The following is a 25,705-nucleotide window of genomic DNA, read 5'->3' as shown; positions in this document are numbered from 1 at the left end:
GGGGGTGAGAGCTGGTGACAGAGAATCTCCGGTGCATGGCCTCAGCTCAGGCTGCTGCCCGAGGTTCAGATCAACACCACCTCCTCTCACCGGTGGTCTTTTCACGAGGACCAGATAAGTGACTCCAGAGCAGTGTTCCTCTTCACAGGGGTGTGAGGGAAGTAGGCAGCTGCTCCGCTCTACTTACTCCTATCGTCAGGCTCTCTCTTCTCAGCCCCTCTTACCACTTTCCTTGAATTGGGGCTCACCTTCCTCCTGATGGCTGACTGGGCCTTCCTCCTCCTCGCACCACTGGATGTGGCGGTGGGCCGGCACCTCATCAGTCCAGCCCCACTCGCACTCTGGTTGGACCTTCGCTAGGGTCTCCCGCACTCGCCACGCAGTTCTCTCTGCTGTCGGGTGCCACCATACACTTGCAGGCACATCAGATGCAGGGTGGGCTCCTGATCACCTCCTTCTCCCCAAGGGCTCCTATCATGCCCTGAGAGCAACCCCGCGCTTCTTACGCCTGCTGGCACGGGGTGCCCTCAACACAGGCTACACTCTCTACCTCTACCACCATCAAGGTGGCTGCACACGCAGGTCCACCCGCTTGTCGCCAATGCAATGTAGTGGGGCCCTAGGCCCCCATGCACATGGAATGATGACACGGACACTAGAATATAGTGAATGGAACTGGCCCAGGGCACGTGCACCCGGCTCCTTTTATTAGCAGGGTCACATGTCCTGTGACGCCTGTGTTGGATGGGTATGGGGTGGAGTGTAAGCCAGCCCTTGGGGAGTGGCTGGTACAAGAAACACCAGAACAGTGACCAGCCTGTCACTACAGGTTGGTTAATAATACACCCACCTCAAGACATATATATGCACTGTGGATGGATGGATAGATAGATAGATAGATAGATAGATAGATAGATAGATAGATAGATAGATAGATAGATAGATAGATAGATAGATAGATAGATAGATAGATAGATAGATAGATAGATAGATAGGTAGATAGATAGGTAGACAGACAGATAGGTAGATAGATAGGTAGATAGATAGGTAGATAGATAGGTAGACAGACAGATAGTGGGGTATATCTATTGTGCAAACCCATCAGAAAGACAGAGGGTGCTGTACATGATCAAATATAAGTATACAGTCAATGAGTAATAGGAGAGGAAGCTGGGTTGTGGACTATCATTGCATTGTGATGTAGTGTTCTTTGAAGAGGTAGGTCTTCAACTCTTTCCTAAATTGGAGCAGTGTTGGGGTGGGCCTGATGAATACCTGGATGTTGTTCTTGATCCTCGGTGCATCCTTTGCTGTTAATTGTAGAAAGCACACCCTCACCAATGCACAATGGCTCTGTAGCACAGTGTCATCCTAAGGATTTTGGAGACCCCTCTACAAAACAATTTGAATTTTATTAATCATTTCAAGCTCACATGATGCTAAACAATACTGAATTGTATGTTAAATGTGAACAAGGTCATAGAAAAACTGTTGAAAATTGTCTTATCCGGGATCCCAAAAATCCTTATTATGACACTGGTTTTGAAAGACAGAGTCACAGATAACGAAAGGTAGGCAGTGAGGGAGGGAGGTTTAGAGAGAGAAATATAACAGACAGAATCCAAATAGAGAGAAATGTCAGTTTCCCAAAGGGTCCCTTGGAAGGTGGAGCCCTGGGCAATTGTCCACTTAGCTCATGTCTTAAAACGCCTCTGCTAGCATGTGGAGAATGATGGCCATGGGAAGGCTGATTAGTAATGTGAAACTAAACATCTCATGTATTGAGGAGATATGGAGACCCTTATTGGTATATTTTTCAAGGCAACCATAATTTCTCATGACCCTCAAGACAAAGAGCTTTGACTCTGCGTATTTGTCTACTCTAGGGACCTGTTAAGGAACCCCTCTCTTAAAGCTATGCTACTTTTCAATGTAGCCCAAGCAGCTTCACTCTGCTCTGCAGGATACAGATTGCCTTTCTCCAATCACTTTGGGCATTACCCTTGTCAAACGCAAGGTCAAAAGCAAGGTTAAACTATGCTCATTCATGGATGCTCTTGAATAAACCATGAATAACCATTACTTGACCATGAACCTAAACACACGGTAGGCCCTGATGACAATGGTGCACTAGCAGCAGTGCAGGAGGATCATGGTGGTATACTGAACGAGGTGCCAGTACTGGGCTGGGTTCTGCTTTCTTGATACTTGAGACAGTTCCTTGTGGCATCCTAATGTCCATGGTGACATCATGGCCACATCCGTGACTTGGTTCAACCACTTTTTAGGTCGAGCCTGAGCAGCGTATGTCTACTCTGCCACATGCTGCATTGGAGTATGGAATAAAAGCCCCGCCCACTCTCCACCCATATTTGTCATTGGCTTGGGTCATTGTCCTCTGTAAATGCAGGCTTCTGATTCATTAATAGGCTTGTTAGTCCCTCCTTAGTACTGCCTTGTCTTCATTCGTAACCTCCCCTGAGGACTGTCCCTTTTTCTTCAGTTGTTACACGGTACGTCTTCTTTAGTCTGTAAGCACTATTTTTTTTCATGCTTTTCTCCTATTGCAGCCACTACACAGGTTTTGTCACTTGCATCGAACATGGCTGCATGCCTTTTTTTCAATGTATTTAATTTTTTTTATGCAATGGTGGCACCCGCGCTTTAACTTTAAACATCTTAAGCTAAAGCTTGGGTGCCGTGATTGCAGCAAAATTAACGAAATTGAAAAAAATGTTTTTTTCTATTTCTTCACTTTTGCTGCAATCACGGCACCCGCGCTATAGCTAAAGATGTTTATGGCTATAAGCACGGGTGCCGCCATTGATATTTGTTTTCCTATTGGCTAGCTTTCCTCAGCTGCCACTGTAGTAGCAGCACATAATACCTTTTGTCCCAAAATGGCCATGGCGGCATTGTGACCGCGTGCATCTTCCAATGTTGTTTATGTTTTGGAGGCGGCCCACATCTCTCTATGTCACAGAAGACGTTGTATGGGGTCCGATGGGTCGCAGGCAGGAGATTCAGTGTCGCCAAAGCAGCTGACGTGCTCAGTGTTCCTGTTCAGAGGATCGGTCCGCTGCAGCAGCTTCTCGAGCCTCCTTGAAACAGGCGTCTCACACACTTTCATACTCCAGTCGTAGCCTGCTTCTAGGACGGCAGCTTTAATTGCTGCGTGCCTCGGTTTGCACTAAAATAAAATATTAGAACATTTGCATAGTTTATCAGTGGGGATTAAAAAAAAATAACCTTGTTTTCCGCTTGAAATAGTTTTTGGTAGAAGTCACGTGCTACTTTTTGATTCTGTCTTTGCTATATTGTTTATTCGGGAACTCATTTAATGTATTGTAGCCTATGCTCGCCTGCCCAGTGCTTAATTTAAGACAGTGGTTTCCGATGCTGAGCACCAGCACTTAATAATCAACACTGGCGCTTTTCATGAGCACCAGTTAAGCACGCATTCATTTATGGTAGGCATGAGGAGATTAATTTGCACCTCTACCTGGAAGACATATAAGTCAACCTACTCCCTCAATAGCATTGACGTCATTGCACGCTGTAAATTAGACATTGTATATCACATGACCCGTTGTCTGATTTCAGACTATATCATGTTCAACGCACGGTACCGAAAACATGTCCATCACTTTGCTGTTGATGGAGCATGATTTTTGTGAATAAATCTTGCTTGATCAAATCTGCTCAAAAGTGTGTTATTAACAAAACAAATGGCTAACAGTATGAAAAATAATTCACATGGGTACTTGCAAGATTAATATGAGATATGTGTAAAAAAGAAGACCCGTTTAATATCAAAAGTTGAAATGATTACCGTGCAGAAAAACAAATGAAATCATGGGTTTTTATAAAAATTCACGTAGTGTGAGAGAGAAATTGAAAAACTCACAAATAAACTAAAAGAAATAATATTAATAGAAAACGCTTACAGAAAAATGTTTCATGAATGTTTACTTTTCCTTTAAAGACAAAAATGATGAATTATAAATAGTTTGCATTTTGAAATTAGATTTATGCTCATGAGTTTATTTCTTCAGAAAAACAATGGTTTATTGTTTTCTCCAGGAAGGCCTCAAAACCCTGCTGAAGTTATTTTTCCTATCCCTAATGTAGGCCTTAGAACAATTTACTTTCTCCATTATTTATCAAATGCTGATTTACTTGTTTAGATGTGCAAAAATATAAGCATATCACTAGGGTTTGCTTTCTACGGTTAGAGTATTTCTTTCTATGAATAATTGTGTCGACTATGTTGCAAGCTGATCTTGAAGCAAGCGCGAGGACATGGAAGAAATCACAATTTCTTTTCCTGCTTCCGAAGAGCGATGATGGCATTCATTTTTAGCAAAGAACTTTAACAAAGAAATCCGGATGAACTGGCTAAGACGATGATCACCTCTTAAGCCTGACCAATAAAATTGTGTAGAACTGTAAATTTTAAACATTAGGGGGATTGGATATTTGAGCATTTTGGGGTATAATTATTCTGGGGGAAAAGAACTTGGCAGGAACTGTTTCTATGAGAAGAGAGCCTTTGCTGCTGTACTCTCAATGCTACTCTGGCTGGCTATTATCCTTGCCAATCCTGAGCGAGACTATCCTGAATTACTTTGCACTTCATTGGCTGTTGATGTTGCTCAAGCTTTACCTTTACGGCCGAAGGGTTAGCTATTTCTGACTTTTGCACGATGTGCATTAGTTTTTTCATTGATGTAGGTTTGTATGAAATCTTAATTGCATACTGATCGTGCAAATTAATTATTTTTTTGTCTCTCACGTCTCCTTTCACACTCGTTATTGATTGATGATGTATTTGTCATGAACTGTGTTTACATATTGTGAATTTATCTGTAATAACAAATTAATGAAGAATTGATCATTCTTATATGCTTTATGTTTTGACCATTCATATTTAGAAACATTTAGATAAACGTAACTTGATAAGTATTCAGAGTTTGTCTTTATTGATGAGATATTTGACACATTACGTATTATGATTATAATTGTTAGTTAGGCTTTTTCTTCATTATAGGTCCTCGTGAAGGAAATAGCATCCGTCTCTTATTATCGAGTCCCTATTAGCTCTACCAAAGATCTACCGGAGGACCTGATATATGTAAGTGGTTATTGAGTTCACCCGGGCCCAAACTCGTAGTATAGAAAATTTCCTGTTCATGATAGGTTAGAGATAACGTAAATGATTATAAAATTTGACACCGCTTCCGCTGGATCACTGTCAATCATAACCTCACTTCTTTGTACTAGTGTCAGGTGTTATGTAAAGAGCGCGGGTCTGTCTCATACTAGCCCCACCCTTTCTGATTCCAGGCACATGCGAAAATGTTCTAAAGGGAAAATGCAAGAACACACAGAACCTTTTTCCCTGCTGGAACCGGACACCTGTCGGCTTAGCTGTGTACTATCAAAGGCCTTCTCCTTTCAGCCTCCTGCTTTTCACAGTGTGGCTTGTACCAGCTCTCCCATACACGGGCTCTGAACCTGTACCGATCTGGGCATCACAGTTAATCTTTAACAGGCTCTGAATTACCTGACACATAACCATGCCAGCCCCATCAAACGGCAGCCCCGACCGGCGCAGATAAGCAGCCCGACATTTCATGGGATATTCAAGTTCACTCTCTCATAAAACACAGCAGAAAACATAACATCTGCCTTCAAATCAAAACAGGCCACTGTGCTGTGAAGAGGTCAGAAAACTGTTGAGAGGCGCTACTTAGAACAATCTATTCGGGGGGAAATCAAGGCTCTGCGTATAGCAATATACATACATCATATTTTATGTTGAGATAGTAATTTAAGCAGGCTTTATGTATCACTAAAACCAAAATGACACTAAATATGCTAAATACCCTGCGTTATATGAAGAGATCCCTAACTAAGTTTACAAAACAGTATTGTCATTGAGTAGAACATATTTGTGCGATACCAACTCTTAGCAGTTTAGGTGGTAACATAGCTTAGTGGTTAATGCACATGTTGTAGACATCTATGGAGCCTGCCAAGGCTCTGTGTGAAAGCTAGCCATGTGCAAAACTGCCTTTCATCCTTACAAGGTCAGTAGACAGTTTTAAAGTCTGGTAATGGTAACATTTTTTATCTATATTGTTGTTATTGCAGTAAGTGCTTGGTGAAGGCTATGTTTTTATTTCGATTACGCACCAACAAAATATGTTGTACTATGAAGGGGCTACCACTTATCCCAATCCACCGTAGCAAGTTTAAAATAAAAAAATATTCTTGTAGTCATCGGGATCGAAGGCATGAGATTGGCAGGTTTGGTCAAAGAATGCAAAGTTGATCCAACGTCGTACGGGCCAATGGTAAGCTGAAATGATAACAGCACAGCAGGCTGAGCACACTGCATCTGGTCACAGCAGACTAGGAATTCCAACCTTCCAAATTGAAAAAGAAATCTGAGAACAATATGGCTAGAGACCTGAGACCTGAGCAACATGGCTGATGCCCGGTGGAGCTGCTAGACAGCTATTGAGGAGATTGGCCCTGGTTTCCCCCTCGACCGTCACCTACCCAGCCGGACATTGGGCACAGTTCTTCCTCGTCTCCCTGCGATGACTCCTTCCTCCCCTCCCTCCTACGAATTCTCGCAACATTGTTTTGTGTACTGTACCTTACTATGCTCTTGTAACTGATGTAACTTTTAACGCAACAATCCTAAATGTAAAGCGCTCTGATGCCCTCTAGGGTGAAGTTCGCGCTACATAAAACTTTATAAATAAATAAATAAAATGGGTATCAAAAACACGCAATGTATAGTCAGAGAAAGGTAATTGCGTTTGTTTCGTATGCTTTGTAAAGGCCCGCTATTACAGTCTCACATCAGCATGAACTAGCTGTGCGTCTCAGACGCAATAGCCATGGAATCACAGCTTACCTGTTCTTAGATGATCACGTACCTACCCTTGCAGAAGGTGCTTTAATACACTGGGAAATTTTAGCCTACAGTCTGATTTTGGGCCTGGACAGTGTTTGCAGTAGGAGTTCTTTGGTAATGCGAGTGTGACGGTACTTGGCAGTGTCAATGTGGTTAACATCCACAATGTGATTTCTTTAAACGTATTCACTTTTTATTTTTATTTTTTTATTTGATTTTTGATTTTTAAATTTCTTTTCCCCCCATGGTGGTGGGAGAGAGATTAGCAATGAAACCAAAATCATACAGACATATATACATAGAAAATTGTACAGCTGAAATACATTGTTGATTAGACACTAAGACCAAAATCATACAAGAATATATACATAGAGAACAATACATGGACTGAGGTACATTATTAATTAATTTGCCAACCACTCTTCAAAAGGAGCCCAATTCTTAGAAGCAATTAGATGTCGTGTCTTTCCTCTGAATTTTTGTACAGCGGTCTCTAATTTGAACCAGGCCAACATCCTGGCCTGCCAGTGACAAAAAGTAGGCGGTTCAGGATTTATCCAGAGGGACGTAATACAGAGTCTAACCATTGCCATTGCAATAAACAAGAAAGCGTGCATATATCTTGGTCTCTCAAGGGCCGTGGAATATTGGTAGCCAGTAATTACCATTTCTGCAGAAATTTTAATTGAGGACTGAGTAATCTGTATAAGAAAAGTTTCAATTTGAGTAATAAAAAGTGACAACTCAGGGCAGTCATAGAACATGTGAAGGGAATCTGCAGATGGAAATTTGCATCTTGCACAGAATGAGCTTTTACCCCCACTAAGAGTCCCCCATCTGACCAATTTTGCAGGGGTGTAATAAAGATTAAACATGGCCATATAGCTTTGAGTGCGAAGAGTACCAGAAACCAAAACAGTCCTAGCTAGCATCAATGGAAATTTTAAATCAATACAGGGTACTCCGAATTTAGTCGCCCATTTATTATTATGATCGAGTAAGTCATCTGGGAGTTGAGAGAGGAGAGATTGATATAGAATCCCAATTTTTGCTTTCCTTCTTACTAATTCCACAATTGCAATTTTATCAAACAAGGTTGGATTCGACAAGAATTTTTTATCAAGGAAACTTCTAATTTGTAAATATTTTAAAAAATGATTGGACTGTAATTGAAACTTATCTTTTAAAAACAGAAAAGAGGCCATCCGACCGGAATCAGCCAAGTCTCCAATATCCCTCAGACCCTGAGAAGCCCAAGTAGAGACTACACCCTCTTGAAATATTACTGGAAGTAATCCAGAAGCATTTAATGGCGTGTAACAATTAAGCTTAGGAATACAAAAATGACGCCGCACTTTTTGCCAAATCGTGAATAATGCCCACACCACCTTGAATCTGTTTTTTTTAAAATAGCTTGGCTCAAGAATGCGTGTTAATATTCCTTTTGTGGCATCTCCTAATGCAATTGAATATACTGATGGCGCCAAATGCAGCGATATCTCGGCAGTCTCCCCTGATAACGAAGGAGCAAAATGCTGAATCATGGCTGCCCAATAGTAATATACTAAATTCGGGACTGACCAGCCCCCACGATCCTGCGGGAGACAGGTCCATTTGGTGGCCCTTCTTGGCTTACGATATGCCCATAAAAACCTTTGACAGATCCTCTGAGCTCTTATTAAAGTAGAATTAGAAATTAAAAGTGGAATAGATCTAAATAAATATAAAAATTTAGGAAGGACGAACATTTTAAGGACATTGCAACGCCCAAATAAAGAAAGATGGAGATGATCTAGTCTTTCTAACTTGTTGTGGAGCAGATCAATAACAGGAGAATAATTCAGATCCGGGATCTGCTCGACTTCGGCCGAAATCTGAATACCCAGATATGTTGCCTGTGCACTAATAGGGACCTGAGATATTGACATAGCCGATGTTTGTAGGATACGCGTCTTTGCAATATTTAGCTTGTAGCCCGAGATTGAGCCAAATTGGACTGCCAGAGTCTCCAATGCAGCAAAGGAGCCAGCGACATTGTCTGTTAGAACCACTATGTCGTCAGCATATGCCAATGCCTTATATTCAATTCCATGAACAATGATTGGAGAAATATTTTGGGATTTTTCTATCGAAGACAAAAAAGGATCAATTAATAGAGCAAAAAGAAGAGGAGGCTTGTCTGGTGCCCCTGCTAATAGAAAAATAACATGATTAATTCCCTGAGACACGTATTTTAGCTATTGGGGATATATATAGAGTTTGTAAAGCCTGAATAAATTCCGGCGCCAGGCCCTTCCAATGCAGGAAAGCCCATAAGTACACCCAGGAGACCCTGTCGAACGCCTTCTCGGCGTCCAACAGGATCACCCCGAGGGGGGAATTTGTCACCTTAGCCCAATCTAGGAGGGCAATAACCCGCCTGATGTGGTCAGTCGTATCCCTGCCAGGAATGAACCCATGCTGACGAATGGAGACTAAGAGAGAAATTATTTGCGCTAATCGAAAAGCTAAAATCCTTGAGTAAATTTTGCTGTCAGTGTTTATTAGTGCTATAGGCCGATATGATGCAGGGTTTAATTCATCCTTACCATTCTTCTTGAACAGAACAATAGTCGACTGCCGCCAAGAATCAGGAATAACCCCCGTCTGGCCAAGTTGAAAAACCTCTAGCAGCTGTCGCTTAAATAAGTGCGAAAAAGTCTTATAGAATTCGAGATGAATAAGGTCCGGCCCGGCTGCTTTACCGTTAGAAAGAGATTTTATAGCAGCCGCAATTTCTTCCCAACTGATAGGTTCTGCAAGAATTAAGTTCTGATCAGCGGTGACCTTCTGAGTATCAAGAGGTTCAAGGAATTGCGCCAGCCGGGTTTGTTGCTGCTCGATTATATTTGACTCCTCAGTGTATAAAATCGAATAAAAATCCACAAAAGTATTTACAACACCCCTAGGTGAGTCTTGAATTATACCGGACTGATCCTTGACCCTAAGAATTTGGCTGGCTACTGCCCTTCGCTGTAAACGTTTTGCTAGAACATTTCCAGCCCTTTCACCCACCTCATACATTGAGGATCGAAATTGGAAATACTTGGCTGCTATGTCCTCATAGAGAGGCTCCAAAAGATTAGCCTTTGCTAGGGCAACCGCTTTCTGACTTATTGTTACATCCTCACCCCTACGAATATTAGTACTTAAATCCAGCTCTGCTTGTTGAAGTGCTGCTATTCTAATTTTGACAGTCTGTTGTTCTATTTGCCAGCGATAGGACGCAATTCTCTTAGTTTCGCCACACAGGGCGGCTTTAAAAGTATCCCAGACAATGCAAACCGATGCAGTGGAACTATTAATTTAAAAAAACTCTGGGATCCAAACCGACAACCGTTCCTGATATGATTTATCAAATAATAGCTTCCTATCAAAGGTCCATGATCTAATTTGATTAACGGAACGATCCCATGGAAAACTAAAAATGATAGGATTGTGATCAGATATGGTCCGGGGATTAGTTTGAATCTTGGTAGACCCCAGAACTTCAGTAGACATAAAAACTAAATCAATGCGGACCATCTTTTTGTGGGGTACTGAATAAAAAGTAAACCCATCTTGACTTGGATGATTATAATGCCATAGGTCTACCAACCCATGTTCAGAAAGTAGAATACGGAGCGCCTTAAAAACTTGGGGCTTCCGTCCGACATATGCACTGTGCTTTGTAATGTCTAACTGGCTAGGGATGTTAATGTTGAAATCCCCACAGAAAATCAATGGGTGTGGCCATATAGCTAATTCTAAATTTAGATCCATCAGGACCTGCGGGTCATCTAGATTAGATGCATATATCGAACATACAGAGAGCGAACAATTGTTGACCAGCAATTCTGCAATTAGCCATCTGCCTGAATTATCCTGCTTGACCCTATTGACCCTCCCAACCCCAGTTTTGAGAATAATAGCAACACCCCTAATAGTAGAAGTTTGTCGGGTGGAAGCCACTAGATCATAACCCAGAAATCTGAGATAGCGACGGCTACCCCAGGGAATATGAGTTTCCTGCAGACAGATTAGGTCCACTTGCATCACCTGTAGCATTTTATGAAAAATCCTACGCTTCTTAGGGTCATTTAGTCCACAAATATTCCAAGTTGCACACGTCAATCTAGGACCTGCCATTGATTATAATAAAGAGCAATGCGTCTAACAAACAATTTGGACATTTTATGAGATATATTCCTACAGTTCATCCTGAAAAATAAGCAAGTTAATAACAACTTAAATACATTTGAGAAACTCCTAGTGAGATCTATATCAGTAGGTCTAGCCATCTCTTCCACCCACCACCACATCACCACCCAGTGACCCAACCCTACCACCCTCCCCACCCCCTGCAGAACCCACCCACCCACCCATTGCACCCCCTTACCCCTCTCCCCCCATTCGGAGCACAGGACCAAGGTCCTTGTGATGGTTGAGTAAGCGTCACCCCACACTCCGCTGGACCGACAATTTCTCCCTTACAAGAGAAAAAAAAAAAAAAGGGGAATGATCCTAAGTGACATTAACAAAGAGAAAAATTCAAAAGTTCATACCTACAAGTTAGGTCACCCCCTGAGACCTGAGACCTAAAAAGAACCAGGATAGAATATAACTTGCCCCACAGTTATAAATAAAAAAAGAAAGTAAGAAGAAAACAAAGCCTTATAAAATTCGGCTACATTGAATCCAAAAATTCCTTGGCAGATATCTCTGACAAAAAAAACTTTGTCTGACCCTTGAAAATCACTTTCAAATTTGCCGGAAAAAGCAAAAACACCTGGGCCCCCTTCGCCTGAAACAGAGAGATTAGCTGACGTAAATGCCAACGGCGGTCAACTGTCTCTGCACAAAAGTCGGGACGGACAAAGAATTGACAACCCTTGGCAGACCGCTTTTTGTTGGGTCTAGCTAAGTCAAATATGCATTCTCGGGAAAGAAAGTTGTTAAAGGACACCAGGATAGCTCGAGGATAGGAATTATTAGCGCTAGAAGAGGACTGTTTTTTCTTGATAAATGGAAATCGATGCGCTCTCTGAATCTGAAGATTCCAGTCCCATTGAGTGACCTCTGGAAAGGCATCTGTGAAATGTTCGACCATGAATTTTCGGGCATCATCGCCCTCCTTGTTTTCCTCTATCCCCAAGACGCGCAGGTTATTCCTTCTGGCCCGGTTCTCAAGATCAGAGAGTTTCCATAAGATATCCTTACGTTGTTCTTTAACCTCCATGACTAAATCTTTCTGTACGGCCGCGGCATCTTCAAGAGCTGAAATTCGTTCTTCGGCTTCTGCAACCCTTGCAGTAGTCTCAACGGAGGACTTGATGACACGGCACAGAGAATTTTGCATTTTGCGGCAAACCCCTTGAGTGCGGATGTTTTCTTGCCTTGTAGCTTCTCTATGCATCATTATAGTGCGATAAATTGTTACCAGAGAGACCTCCTCCGGAATATCAAAGGAGTCCTCTCCAGTATTACCTGGAGCATCTTGCATGTTAAGTTGAGGCTGATCCTCTCGACAATCACCCTGTAGTTTTTGCTCAGTATACTGAAAGGATGCCTTAGACCCAGGGACTTTACGCACCGTGTCTGCTATCGTATCCCTTGCAGCCTTACTGGGTCGCCATTCAACCGCATCACTATCGTTATCCGACCACTGAAAGTCAGGATCGTCCTCCCCCCCGGACCCAGAATGATCGGACACGGAGTAGAACTTATCTGTGGACTCACTGACCTCGGACCCCCTAGCATTATAAGGTCGATCAATGGGCAGCTCCAAAGTAGCGGGCATAGGTATGTTGGGAGATTGAACTACATTACCCAGAATGCACTGAGCCGGGGCGGATACAACGTTAGAAGGACGGGGTGTCCGCGATGCTTTCTCTTGAGTAACATTTATTTTCATGAGTCCAGGTGAATCCTCAGAAGCATTCATATGACTAGGACTTATCACACTTGTCGCAATATGAGGTACTAGATACTTGCAAGTTCCCCCCCTCCTTACCGACCAAGCCGTTGGAAATCAAAGCGGAATCCCCCGAAGTAACAGCAGACAAACCAGCAGCTTCATTCAGGGTCAGAGCCCTCTCTCTAGCTCCAAGCTTGTTAAACATATCAGGCAGCGTCTGCCCCTTAACGGGCATCTGAGATACGGGGGCTGTAGCTGCTGAATTCAAAGAAGACTTATCCATGTTTGGTGCTCGACCTTTCAGATGTGCAGTTCCAGAGCCTTTCGTGTCAATATCCTCTGCGTTACGAGCAGAGCTGCGAGACTTCAAAGCAGCGGCCGCTTTAGAGAGAGCTTTCGGTGGCATCCTCGAGATCAAGGGGAAAGCTGAAGGAGAAACGCCGGGCTTAGAGGGGAGGAGCTGCACCTGAAACACCGACCGTGGTGTACGGAGGCTTGAGCACTGAGGAGTCCGCCAGAACCAGTGCAGCTTCGAGGCTAAAGCAAACCTGATAATAGCCAGGTGAGAAACGGGGGCCATAAGGTTGTATCGTTTTTCTTTGGGTTTTGTCTTCAGTTTGCCATATACTAACACTGCAGGGCAGAGCCTTGATTCAGGGGTCCGTTGTAGTCCAGCAGAGCAAACGCTGTCTCACTCGGCCGAAGTCACGGCCGCCATCTTGCTCTCAAATGCGTCTTCTTCTCTCTCTCTTTAAATGTATTCACAATGACAAAGCATTTCCAGAAAGTCTTTGAACTTCTAAAAATGCGCATATTTCAGCTAGTTGTAAGCGCTGCACATCTCAGAGTTCAACAAGCATTTGCAATGCAATCCGTCTCGCATTTGCGAGAGTTTGAGCTACTGGCATTGTGAATCACAAATCTTATTATTTTGTGTTTGGAAAACCTGCAAGCGGTACGTAAACACCCACTTTGTTCTCATAGTCATTGCTTACGAGAAGCAAGGCTGGCAGTAACTGCGCCTCTTTTACTGCCAAACTTGCTTCTCGTAAGCAAGGACTACGAGTACATAGTGCGTATTTACACTCTGCTTGCAGGTTTTCAAAACACACAAATAAAAGGCACTGTCATTTACAATGCCAGTAGCTCAAACTCTCGCAAATGGGAGACCAATTGCATTGCAAATGCTTGTTATGATCTAGAATTCACTCCGTACTGACATGCAGCGTCCCAGAGCATTAGCACTCTAAATAACCCATTTGCCCATCTGACCTGGTGATGTTTGCAGGCTTCCACTCCTAGGTTTGACTCTCAAAATATAATTTTATATATACATGAGTGTCGATTTTCAAACTCAGATAGGACTGCCAGGTAACAGCTGGAGATATTTGCAGTTTTTCTGGTGTACTTCTAAGAAACGCTTATACATTCGATTCCCTCCCGAATACATATACAAACCTATCCTTGCTCCTGCCTCGCAAGAACAAAGGGGCATATTATCAAGCCAGGCGATAACATTATCGCCGCTTTAGCGGCAGAAAACTGCCGCTTAAGCGGCGATAATGGGCTTGATAATATGCTCTATGGAATTCCAATTGAAGCCCATGTTAGATGTGAAGGACATCTAACCTGAGCTTCAATTGGAATTCCATAGAGCATATTATCAAGCCCATTATCGCCGTTTTAGCGGCAGTTTTCTGCCGCTAAAGCAGCGATAATTTTATCACCTGTCTTGATAATATGCCCCAAAAACACTAGTTTCAGGAATTCAGGAAGGTATTTTTCCTCTTGGAGAAGGCCTTTGTACCCACCATATATTGAGGCGTTTATCCCCCCTTGGAAAGGCCTTTACCCCCGCCCCCTTCAGATGTACTTTTCTGACTTTTCTCCATGGTGGGCAAGGGTCATAGAACAGTTTGTGAGTACACTCAAGATTTTACGTCTTTGGGTGTGCACAGATTCAGAGGATATTTCTGGCCTGGAACACCCGACCCGCCCACTCTCCACATCTGTGAGTAGCTTTACTGACACAGAAATCTTTCTGTGAGTAAACCAACGTCTGAAAATTGCAGAAGTGGGTTGCACACAGAAAGGTTAATTGTAGATGTGAGCCGAACGTGCGGCTTCGTGTGCCTGGCCCTGGTACTCCCAGCATGGTCGACCTGAGAGATGAGAAACACCAGCAGCCTTTACAGGACCCCCCTCAAGACTTGGAGCCACCCACCCCTAGCAGCAAAGCCTGCACAGCAGCGTCTTGTGAGTTTTTGCAGAGACACAGAATAGCAGGCGTGCAGATCCCAATCAGAGGAATGCGTTCGAGGACGGTGGACGAGTTATCCTTTGATATTGTGGAATATCACGCATTCCATCTGAGAAGGCTCTCCTGCTGTTCCATAACACGGGGCAGCACAGCGCATCGTGAAAGTAAGTATTCCGATGACTTTTGTCTGCATTAACAACAACCTTTTTTGTTTTTCTTTAAATCTCTGAGCTTTGTAGTAAGTTTCATAAACTTTGTTTGATTTCTAATATTATTTTTCTCACTTTCTATGTGAGGAAAAAATATACTACTGGGGAATTGTGTAAATAGAGACGACTTTAGGGGTGAATTTAGATTGAAATCTTACAACGCTAACCCCACAAAAGCACACCTAAGGCCGTTTAGTGGCGTAAAGTGGCATAGAGTTGCATAGAGGGAGCTGTGTAGAGCGTCATAGAGTGGAGTGGTGTCATAGAGTGGGATAACGTGGAGTAGAGTGTTGTAGAGTGGAGTGGCATAGAGTAGAATAGAGTGTTGCAGAGTGATGTGGAGTTTAATTGAGCAGAGCGTCATAGAGTGAGGTGTTGTAGAGTGGAGTAGAGGGGCCTAGAATGAAGTGATATAAGGTACAGTTGTGCATAGTAGATTGGCATGGAGAACAGTGGCTTAGAATGCATTGGTTTTGATTAATGTCGGCGTGGAGTGCAGTAGTGTAGAGTAGCGTGGCATACAGTAGAGTGGTGCAGAGTAGGGTAGAGTGGAGTGGTGCAGCATAAATTGCAGTGGCATAGTGTGCAATGGAGTGGAGTGGCACAGGGTGGGGTGGCGCAGGGTGGAGTGCAGTGTCATGAAGCGCAGTGGGTCAGAGTAGATTAGACTGGTGTAGAGGGTAGTGGCGTAGGGGGCAATGGTGTAGAGATGAGTGGTGCTGAGTAGAATGCAGTAGCATAGAGTGCAGTGGTGTAGAGTAGCATAGAGTTCAATAGCAGAAAGTGCAGTCTTGCAGAGTGGAGTATTTTAGAGTGCTGTGGTTTAGAGTGCATTGGTGTAGAGTGCAGTGGCATAGAGTTGAGTGTTGCAGAGTAGAGTGCTGTAGAAAGCAGTGGCATAGAGTACAGTGGTGCAAAGCAGAATAGAGTGGCATAGAGTGCAGTGACATAGAGCGCAATGGTGTAGATTTTTGTAGCGTGCAGTGGCATAGAATTCAGTGGTGGAGAGTGCAATCTTGCCGAGTAGAGTATCTCAGGGTGTAGTGGTGTAGACTGTATTGGCATAGAGTGTATTGGCATAGACTGCAGTGGTGTAAAGTGTTGCAGAGTAGAGTTTTCTAGAGAGCAGTTGCATACAGTATAGTGGTGCAGAGTAGAACATAGTAGTATAGAGTGCAGTGACGTAGAGCGCAATGGTGTGGAGTGGCATAGCGCTCAGTGGCGTAGATTGTTGCAGAGTATAGTGGTGTAGAGTGTGGTGGTGGAGAGTTGTTGGCATGGAGTGCAGTGGCATAGAGTGCATTGGTTTTGAGTATAGAGTATATTGGTAGAGTACAGTGGTTTCGAGTAGAGTGGCATATAGCGCAGTGGCATGGAGTAGGGTTGTGTAGAGTGGTTCAGCATGGAGTAGAGTGGCATAGAGTGCAGTTGTGTAGAGTAGATTGCTTCAGAGTAGAGTGAAGTAGCATAGAGTGGAGTGGAGCAGGGTAGAGTGGAGTGGTGCAGGGTAGAGTAAAGTGGCATAGAGTAGTGGTATAGAGTGCACTAGTGTGGAGTGGAGTGGTGCAGGGTAGAGTTGAGTGGCCTAGACTGGACTGGTGTCGAGTGCAGTGATGAACAGTGCAGTGGTGCATAGTAAATAGAGTGCATTGGCATAGAGTAGACCGATGTAGAGTACAGAGGTGTCGATTGAAGTGGTGTAAAGTGCAGTGGTGCACCGTAGATTAGGGTGGCATAGAGGGGTGCAGTAGCATAGTGTGCAGTGGCATAGAGTGCAGTGAGGCAGAGTAGAGTGTTGGAGTGTGCAGTGTTGCAGAGTAGAGTGCCGTAGGATACAGTGATGTAGAGTAGAATGGTTTAGAGTGCCGTGCCATACAGTTAAGTGGTGCAGAGAAAAGTGGCATAGAGAGCAGTCACGTAGAGTACAGTGGCTTAGAGTAGAACAGAGTGGCTTCAGTGGCTTAGGGTGCAATGGATTTGAGTGTAATGGTTTAGAGTGTAGTGGTGCAGAGTAGTTAGGATAAAGTGTAGTTGTGTAGGGTGCATTGGCTTTGAGTAAAGTGGTGTAGAGTACATTGGGTAGAGTGCAGTAGAGTACATTGGGTAGAGTGCAGTGGTCTAGAGTAGAGTGGTGTAGAATGCAGTGGTGTAGAGTAGAGGGGTGTAGAGTGGCGCAGTCTAGAGTAGAGTGGCATAGAATGCAGTGGTGTAGAGTAGATTGTTTCAGAGTAGAGTGGAGTGGTGTAGAGTGGAGTGCTGCAGGATAGAGTGGAGTGGTGCAGGGTAGAGTAAAGTGGCATAGAGTAGTCGCGTGAAGTGCATTGGCATAGAGTGGAGTGGTGCAGAGTAGAGTGATGTGGCCTAGACATGAGTGATGTAGAATGCAGTGGTGCATAGTTAAGTAGTGCATTGGTGAGGCAAAGAGTGGTGCAGAGTAGAGTACAGAGGTAGAGAGTGAAGTGATGAAGAGTGCAGTGGTGCACAGTAGATTTCAGTGGTGTACAGTACAGTGGCAGAGAGTGGCGTAGCGTAGAGTGGTGCAGTGGCATAGTGCGCAGTGGTATAGAGTGTAGTGGCACAGATTAGATTGGCATAGATTAGAGTGGCAGAGAGTTTAGTGGCAGAAAGTACTGTGTTGCAGAGTAGAGTGTTATAGAGTGCAATGGTTTAGAGTATAGTGGCTTAGAGTGCAGTGGCGTACAGTAAAGAGGTGCAGAGTAAGGTGGCATACAGTACAGTACTGCAGAGTAGAATAGAGTGGCGTAGAGTTCAGTGGTTTAGAGTGCAGTGCCATAGAGTGCAGTGGCACAGAGTGCAGTGGGATATAGTAGAGTGTTGCAGAGCAGTCTATAGTGGCGTACAGTGCACTGGCATAAAGTGTTTTGGTTTTGAGTAAAGTGGTGTAGACTGTATTGGCTTAGAGTGCAGTGGTGTGGAGTGCAATGGTGTAGAGAGGTGGGCGTAGAGTGGAATAGTGTAGTGTGAAATACAGTGGCGTAGAGTGCAACGGCATAGAGTAAGTTGTTTCAGCGTAGAGTGAGGTGGCGCAGAGGGCATTGACATAAAGTAGAGTGCCGTAGAGTACAGTATCTTAGAGTGCAGTGGTGCAGAGTTGATTAGAGTGGCTTAGAGTGGATTGGCAAAGAGTGCAGTAGTGTAGAGTGGAGCGGTAAAGAGTGGAGTGGTGCAGGGTAGATTGCAGTGGGGTAGAAGGGAGTGGTGCAGAGTAGACTGCAGTGGCATAGAATGCAGTGGCATAGAGTGCAGTGTTGCACAGCAGACTGTCGTAGAGTACAATGGTGTATAGTAGAGTGGCATAGAGTGCTTTGGTGTGGAGTGCAGTGGAGTAGACAGGTGCAGAGTAGAGTGGTGCAGAGTAGAGTGGTACAGAGTAGAAGAGAGTGGCGTAGAGTGCAGTGGCATAGAGTACAATGGTGTAGACTGCAGTGGCACAGAGTAGATTGGAGTAGAGTGCAGTGGCACTTAGAGCATTGTTTTTGAGTAAAGTGGATTAGATGCATTGACATAGAGTGCAGTGGTTAGAGTAGATTGCAGTGGCATAGAGTAGAGCAGTACAGAATAGAATAGAGTGGCACAGAGTGAACTGGTGCAGCATAGCTTGCAGCGGCGTAGAATGGAGTGGTGCAGAGTAGATTGGTTTATAGTAAAGTGAAGTGGCGTAGAGCGTAATGGTGCATGGTAGAGTGGAGTGGCAAAGAGTGCACTGGTGTGGAGTGGAGTGGTACAGAATAGAATGCATTGGTACAGAGTAAAGTGGCATAGAGTGCAGGGTTGCAGAGTAGAGTGGCATAGAGTGGAGTGGCGTAGAGAGGAGAGGTGTAGGGTGCAGTGGCGAAGAGTGCAGTGGTGCATAGTAGAGTAGAGAGGGGTAGAGTGCATTGGCGTAGAGTGACGCTGAATAGAGAGGCGTAGACTGAAGTGGCATAGAGTGGAATGGTGCAGAGTAAAATGAAGTGACACAGTGTGGAGTGGCGTAGAGTGGAGCGGTGTTTTGTGAGTGGTGCAGAGTAAAGTGGAGTCAGGTAAAGTGAAGTATGCCTGGTGTGGTAGTGCACTGCCGTTACAGACAACACATCTTGCAATGAAATAACCATTGCATTTGCACAGAAATACAGTTTTACTGGTAAAAGTATACAATGCACAAACTATAATATGTGGAAATGTCATCACCTAGTGCATTGATTTGTTTTGATGCTATTCCAAAATGTGTTTCCACCACACAAAGGAATTAGCCCCACTAGATAAGAACAAGATTTAAACACCTGTTTACTGAAAGGGAGCACTCAAAAGGATACTGTAAATAAGGTGTGGGCAAGGGAAGGGACAAACTCAAACTGGACAGCCTAAAACAAATAAAGCCAGCAAATAGAAAGCAAGAAAATGTGCATTTCAAACAAAAAAGCCAATGGTAAGCTTTCAATAAATAAGATGCCTTGTGATGTCGCTATATACGGTGTGTAATAAATATCACCTATACTCGTAATCAGGGCCTTTTTTACCTGACCTTTATCATTACTAATTATTTTGAAACATCTAAGTTTGTTAGAAATACTTACCATTGTAAGACAACACAAATAAACAAACACTTCTGTTACCTTCAGGTTTATTTAAACCAGAAGTGAAAGGCAGTGTACCATGTGTCAGCATTAACCTCTGTTGACTTAATTAGTGATGTAAACAATTTGTTTGATCTTCTAGTTGGTCTTGTAGGGGATACCAGTGCATCTACTGATGGTGATGAAGTTAAGGGGATGTTGAGCTGTATCATGATGCATAATGCACCATCTGGGACTTGGTGTTTTCTTGACGCTCCAACAATTTTCCAAGGGTACCCAATGCATTCCCAATTCTCCCTTTGGCCTTCTGCGTGTTGTCGGGTGACAGTGAGAATTGGAGGAGTCAGCCCTTCGCGTGCATGCAAATGCGATCATGTCTGACATCTTGTACCTTCTTGCAGTGCATGAGCAGCGTACGCCTCTTTCTTCATGTACTCGAGCTGCATAACGTCATGGATGGCAGGGAGGACTGATATTGCCTGTGCAGTTTCTATGTATTTCACTAGGTGGGCCCGCTGGGCTGTGTCCATGGCATAAGGCCTGTGTTGCAATGTTTTCAGATTGTCCCCCAATGATCCTGCATTAGGCTCAGTGGCAACATCCCTTTCATCATCAGATGTTAAATGTAGGGGGCTCTGGCCTTCTTCATCTGGTTCAGGGTCATGTCTCTCGAAGTTGCTCAAATCAAGGGTAATCCCTTCTTGTGGCTTTATGTGGGATTGTAGTTGCTCACACACATCTACTACCACCGTGGATGGTGATTGAACTCCTTAAACATTGGCCTCAGATGTTGTTAATTGAGCCATGTCTTCAGATGGGTTGAATACATCATATACTATACATATACATACTATAGAAACTGTATTTCTCTCCGCAGCTATTAGGCTAGCTAGAGATGTGTCAGAAGCATGAGCATAACTTATGTCATCCACACACTGCCTGGACTTACTTGAAGTGGCCAATAGCTCTTTTGACCTTGTCGGTGTCTCTCCGCCAATAGAACTTCCATGTGGTGCTGTCTCCTTAGTTTGTGCTACAGTAATACTTGCCATTATGATGGTTGAGATCTCCTTACTGGTTGCAGGTATGCGGTCTTTATTGGCCAACATTAATAAATGCTTACTTGGGAGGGCTGCAGATAATTCACCACACATGCTTTTTGATGGCTTAGGTAACATGCGTTCACTTGGAGCTTGTTTGGCTACAGATGTTGCTGCAGCTAACTTTTTCTTGCCTTGCCTTGGTTTGTCGTCCACAGTTGCTGGACATTTAGAGCCTTATTTATGAGGCCCTTGCACCGCCGGTGCGGCCCTTTTTGTGACGCGCCGGCAGCATAAAATAAAAGCCACACTGAGACATATTTACAAAGTGCTACATTGTACCTGGTGGGCAATCCCCTGCAAAAAAGGCTCGTAGAAGTGTCGCAGTGAAATCTATGCAATTTCACTGCAACACCTATAGGGCGCCACTGCATCAAATCCTTATGCCTGCCTCACAGCAGGCGGAAGACTGACGCAGGCCCTTTCACACAGGGCTTGCCCCATGTGAAAGGACACATTGCTGGAGTTGTGTCTGTTTTTAGACTGGGGGTGAGTGCTTGCAATGTTCAACACTGCGTCCATCATTTCCTTTGGTTTTTGCTTTTGTTCGCCATAAGTTGGCAGGGTATGCTCAGACGTGAGTCCCTTGCTCACTTTGCCACTGGTTTCAAGCAAGCCTGGCTGAAGACGGCTGAAATGCCAGAAACCGGTCCTAGGAAGCTTGTTTCCGGTCCAGGGAAGACATGGCTTGGCAGTTCGGGCTGGACTGTTCCCATGAGGCACAGGGTCAGACTGATTTGCATAGGGCCATGTCTGAACTGGGGTGGCAGAGTGGGCTAAAGAACGGTGATGGATTAAACCCAGATCAGTTGACTGGGGGTGAGTGCTTGCAATGTTCAACTCTGCGTCCATCATTTCCTTTGGTTTTTGCTTTGTTTTTAGACACACCACAGCAATGCGCCACTATTGCGCCTACAGATACATCAGGAATACTGACGTATCTGTAAGTCCGTGCGACCTTGTGACATGGAGTGCTGTACAGTAAATACTGCGCATCCATGGTGTTGCAAGGAAGGTGCTCTGAAAAGTGTTGCATCGCTGTTTTCACGCAGCGATGCAACACTTTACATAAATGAGGCCCTTTGTCATTTGTGGCCTAACAGTAGCATCTCTTTCTTCTGTACATGTCATAGGAGTAGAAGGCTTTGAGCCACTTGCTGTAGCCTTAGCAGATGTACTAGGAGCATCCTCTCGGCCGGGCTGATCTGGTGGTGTAGCAGCTGAAATAAAAGAACAGTCACGAATAGTGTTATTGGAACACAATTCCTTATGCAGAAAATATTGTGTTGAGTTTGGATTGTATATTAGTGAGATATATACATATGTCAGTTATGCAGGGTACATAACCCTTTCTGTAAATACCCTTTTAATGAGTTACAACAAACGTATTATCATTTGTATTATCAAAACACAAATGTCTGATGTTAACATTGTATTATTGACACATTGATGTATGGATGGCATTGTCTTGATAGTTCCTGTAAACCCCATTTTAACATGTCTAGCATAAAATCAGAGATATTGTTACTCTTGCCGCTGTAGGGTAGCACTTTGTGCGTGGAAGAGCTCCTAATAAAAACCCATTTGCTCATCATGGACAGGGACATTACAGAATGAATGTAGTGGCCTGACGTACTGTCCCATGCTATATATTGTAGGTAGTGCTGACACATCATTGTACTTGATAGTGTTTTGGAAAAATACATGAAGGTGTTTGTGTAAAAAATAATGTACTGCATGATGTCATACCTATACTTTGTATAGCAGTTATGCCTGGACTGTTCCCATGAGGCACAGGGTCAAGACTGATTTGCATATGGCTGGGTCCAAACTGGGGTGGCGTAGTGGGCAAAAGAACGATGGATTTAACCCAGATCTTTTGACTGGGGGAGAATGTTTGTATTGTCAGCATTCCGTCCATCATTTGTTTCCAGTAACAATTGTCTGATGCCAGGCATAATTAGTACATCTATGATACTTCAGTGTATTCAAACCATGGGGTAAACCCCTTGTTTATGAACGAGTCGGAATTATGAGTTTGTAGGTGTTTAACACATGCGTTAATTACCAGATACATCAAATAACTCCACTTTTGTTAAATTTCAGCAGGTCAGACCTGCTGAAATTTAACGAGGGAAAACCATATGTTATTTACAGTATCCTGCTGCATTTGGTGCATTAAACAACAACATTTGCATGTTATTTCCCACAAAATTGCCCAAGAGGCTATTTATCTCACCTGATAACTGACATACCCCATGGTGTCATTATTTATTAGTTGTGACAACTAGCACCTATACGCGTATGCTATGGATGTCTTTGTTTGGTACAACAATGTCAGGAAGGCAGTTGATGGAAGTGGATCCAAAAACATTCTCACCAACATGAAACATGCACGAGCCAAAATGGCTGCCTCCATTTAAAGCCTGAGGACTACTTTTCAGGTGGCAACATAGATGTCCAATTTTTTGCTGAATAAATAATCAGGTGTAGTGGAATGGAGTGTTAATTTAACAATAACATGGCATTTTTAATAAGTTTTTACTGTTTTTCATGTTCCCCAATAACGCATCTAAGAACAACGCATGTGCTAAATAACGCATTCTTAAAACAACGCTTGTGCTTAGTAACGCATATGATATTTAACGCATAAGTTATTTATCGACCATTGTTAAATTCCGCGGGGTGCGATAAAAACTTAGAATGACTAATTATTTACCCCACGGAATCGTTAATTAACGATGCGGAGAATGGTGTGCTCTTTAGCAATTTATTCGTAATCAGGGCCTATCTCTATAGTCATTTTAACTTTAATCGCTAGCACTGTTCAGATAAACCTGGTATCAGGTTTCATATACCACTGGGACAGGACCCTTCTTTATTTTGAATAACATCATGTATACGCTAGATAACTGGTGTGTCGATTTGTTGGTTCATCTTGATTTCACTGCAGTGTTTGAGTTGGATGACTATAGATTGTCTATATAATGAGAATTCACATTATGATTATGCATCTCAAAGCTTAATTGGTTTAGGTTTTTTTTTTTTTTTTTTTTTTTTTTTTAAAAACCTTTATTCGCATAAATCAGATACACAGCTATTCAGCCGACATCCCGGAGGTTCGGCAGCTAAACAAGCAACACGTGAAGTCCTCCATAGCTCTAATGCAGGAGAATGACAAAGGTCTCATTTTTGAAAACTACCTACAATAAACACAACAAGCAAGGCAGTATACACCACAAAGTCGTGCCAGTTTCCAGCGGGGGCGCGGCCCCATTTCCAACATCAAATCAAAGCCAACGATCGGGAGGATGAGGGAGAGCAGAGGCACTAACATTCTAACGGAGGTGCATCAGGAAAACCCAAGTCGGAAGTGAGGCTAGGGGGAAAGTGGCTCCTCCGGCGGTTCAATGGCAGGAGGCAGACATATGCCTCCCCTATATTGGTTCCAACTTCCCCATACCTTATGCCATTTCTTAGGCCTCCCCCGTGCACTATACACCGTTTTCTCCCGAAACATGCTCCAGTCCATGTCGTCCTTCCATGCATCCAGGGTGGGCGGGCTATGGGATCCCCACAGTCGTGCTATATCTCGCTTAGCCACTGGTTTAGGTTTTTTAATATCTGGATGGTATTGGTTCATCCGGATGGGAGCTTCCAGGTTAGGCTCACCTCCACATACACTGTGGGGTGGCTTTAGAGATCAGTACTAACCAACACACACATACACACACACCACTCCTTGTCCACACTCCAAATGTATGAAGCAACTTAGGTACGTAAAACTACATTTATTGCAGAAAATGTCACCAATCGGCTATCCACAAAAGGATACCTAGCAGGCATGAAGGGATTTACAACTGCAGAATTGTAAGCTGTGATAGTGTACAGTTATGCAGTAGTACAGCAGGAAACCCCTTGCTTGGTGTGGGAATGGGGTGTTGAAGGCATGCAGTGGTGGCTCCTTGTCAGGGGCTCCAGGGTGCAGCCCAGGCCTCTGAGAGGCTGCTGCGGTCCGTGCAGGTAACAGCGGTGGGGCTGATGGGGCCGGGTAAGTGGGGATTTCGAGGCACGATGCAGAGAGGAAATGAAATAAATAATTAAGTTTCCCTCTGCATCGTCCCTCGATATCCCTCCTTACCCGGACCCATCGCCCTACCGCTGTTACCTGCACGGACCGTGGCCGCTGAGAGGCCCCACATTCTGCACCTTGCCGCCTCGAGTCCCGACACTTAGCATTATTTAACTTAGCATTGTTCATGAAAACACAACTTTTGTATTTTAATGAACACTGACAGTGCCGCCCTCTCTGCTTCATCTTCAGGCTCCGTATGACATAAGGAGGCGGAGGAGGCTGATAGGCTTAGGTACTATCCAGCAGCAGAGTACTGTCAAAACACAACACTCTGTAGGTGGATGTCTGGACTGTGCATGTCTGAAGGGAGTAGTTCAGCTATGATCCGCTCACACAGGCACAATCCATTTATTAAGCAGACATACTGCATATGCCCCAGATAGCACACTGTATGCTAAAATGTGGCTGCCAGGATGCACATCAGTGAATCCCTGACCCAATGAGAAGCCACACAGATGGTCAGGATCCCCAGCTCTGACCAAGCATTTTATAGAGCTGTGCTTCCAGCACTATCAAGAAGCTGGGAGAGGGATTAAGGTGGGTCTTTCCCTTTTTTCA

The sequence above is a fragment of the Triturus cristatus genome, chromosome 8 (assembly GCF_964204655.1).
Source record: "Triturus cristatus chromosome 8, aTriCri1.1, whole genome shotgun sequence".
NCBI classification, from domain to species: Eukaryota; Metazoa; Chordata; class Amphibia; order Caudata; family Salamandridae; genus Triturus; species Triturus cristatus.
This window is presented reverse-complemented; position numbering follows the sequence as displayed.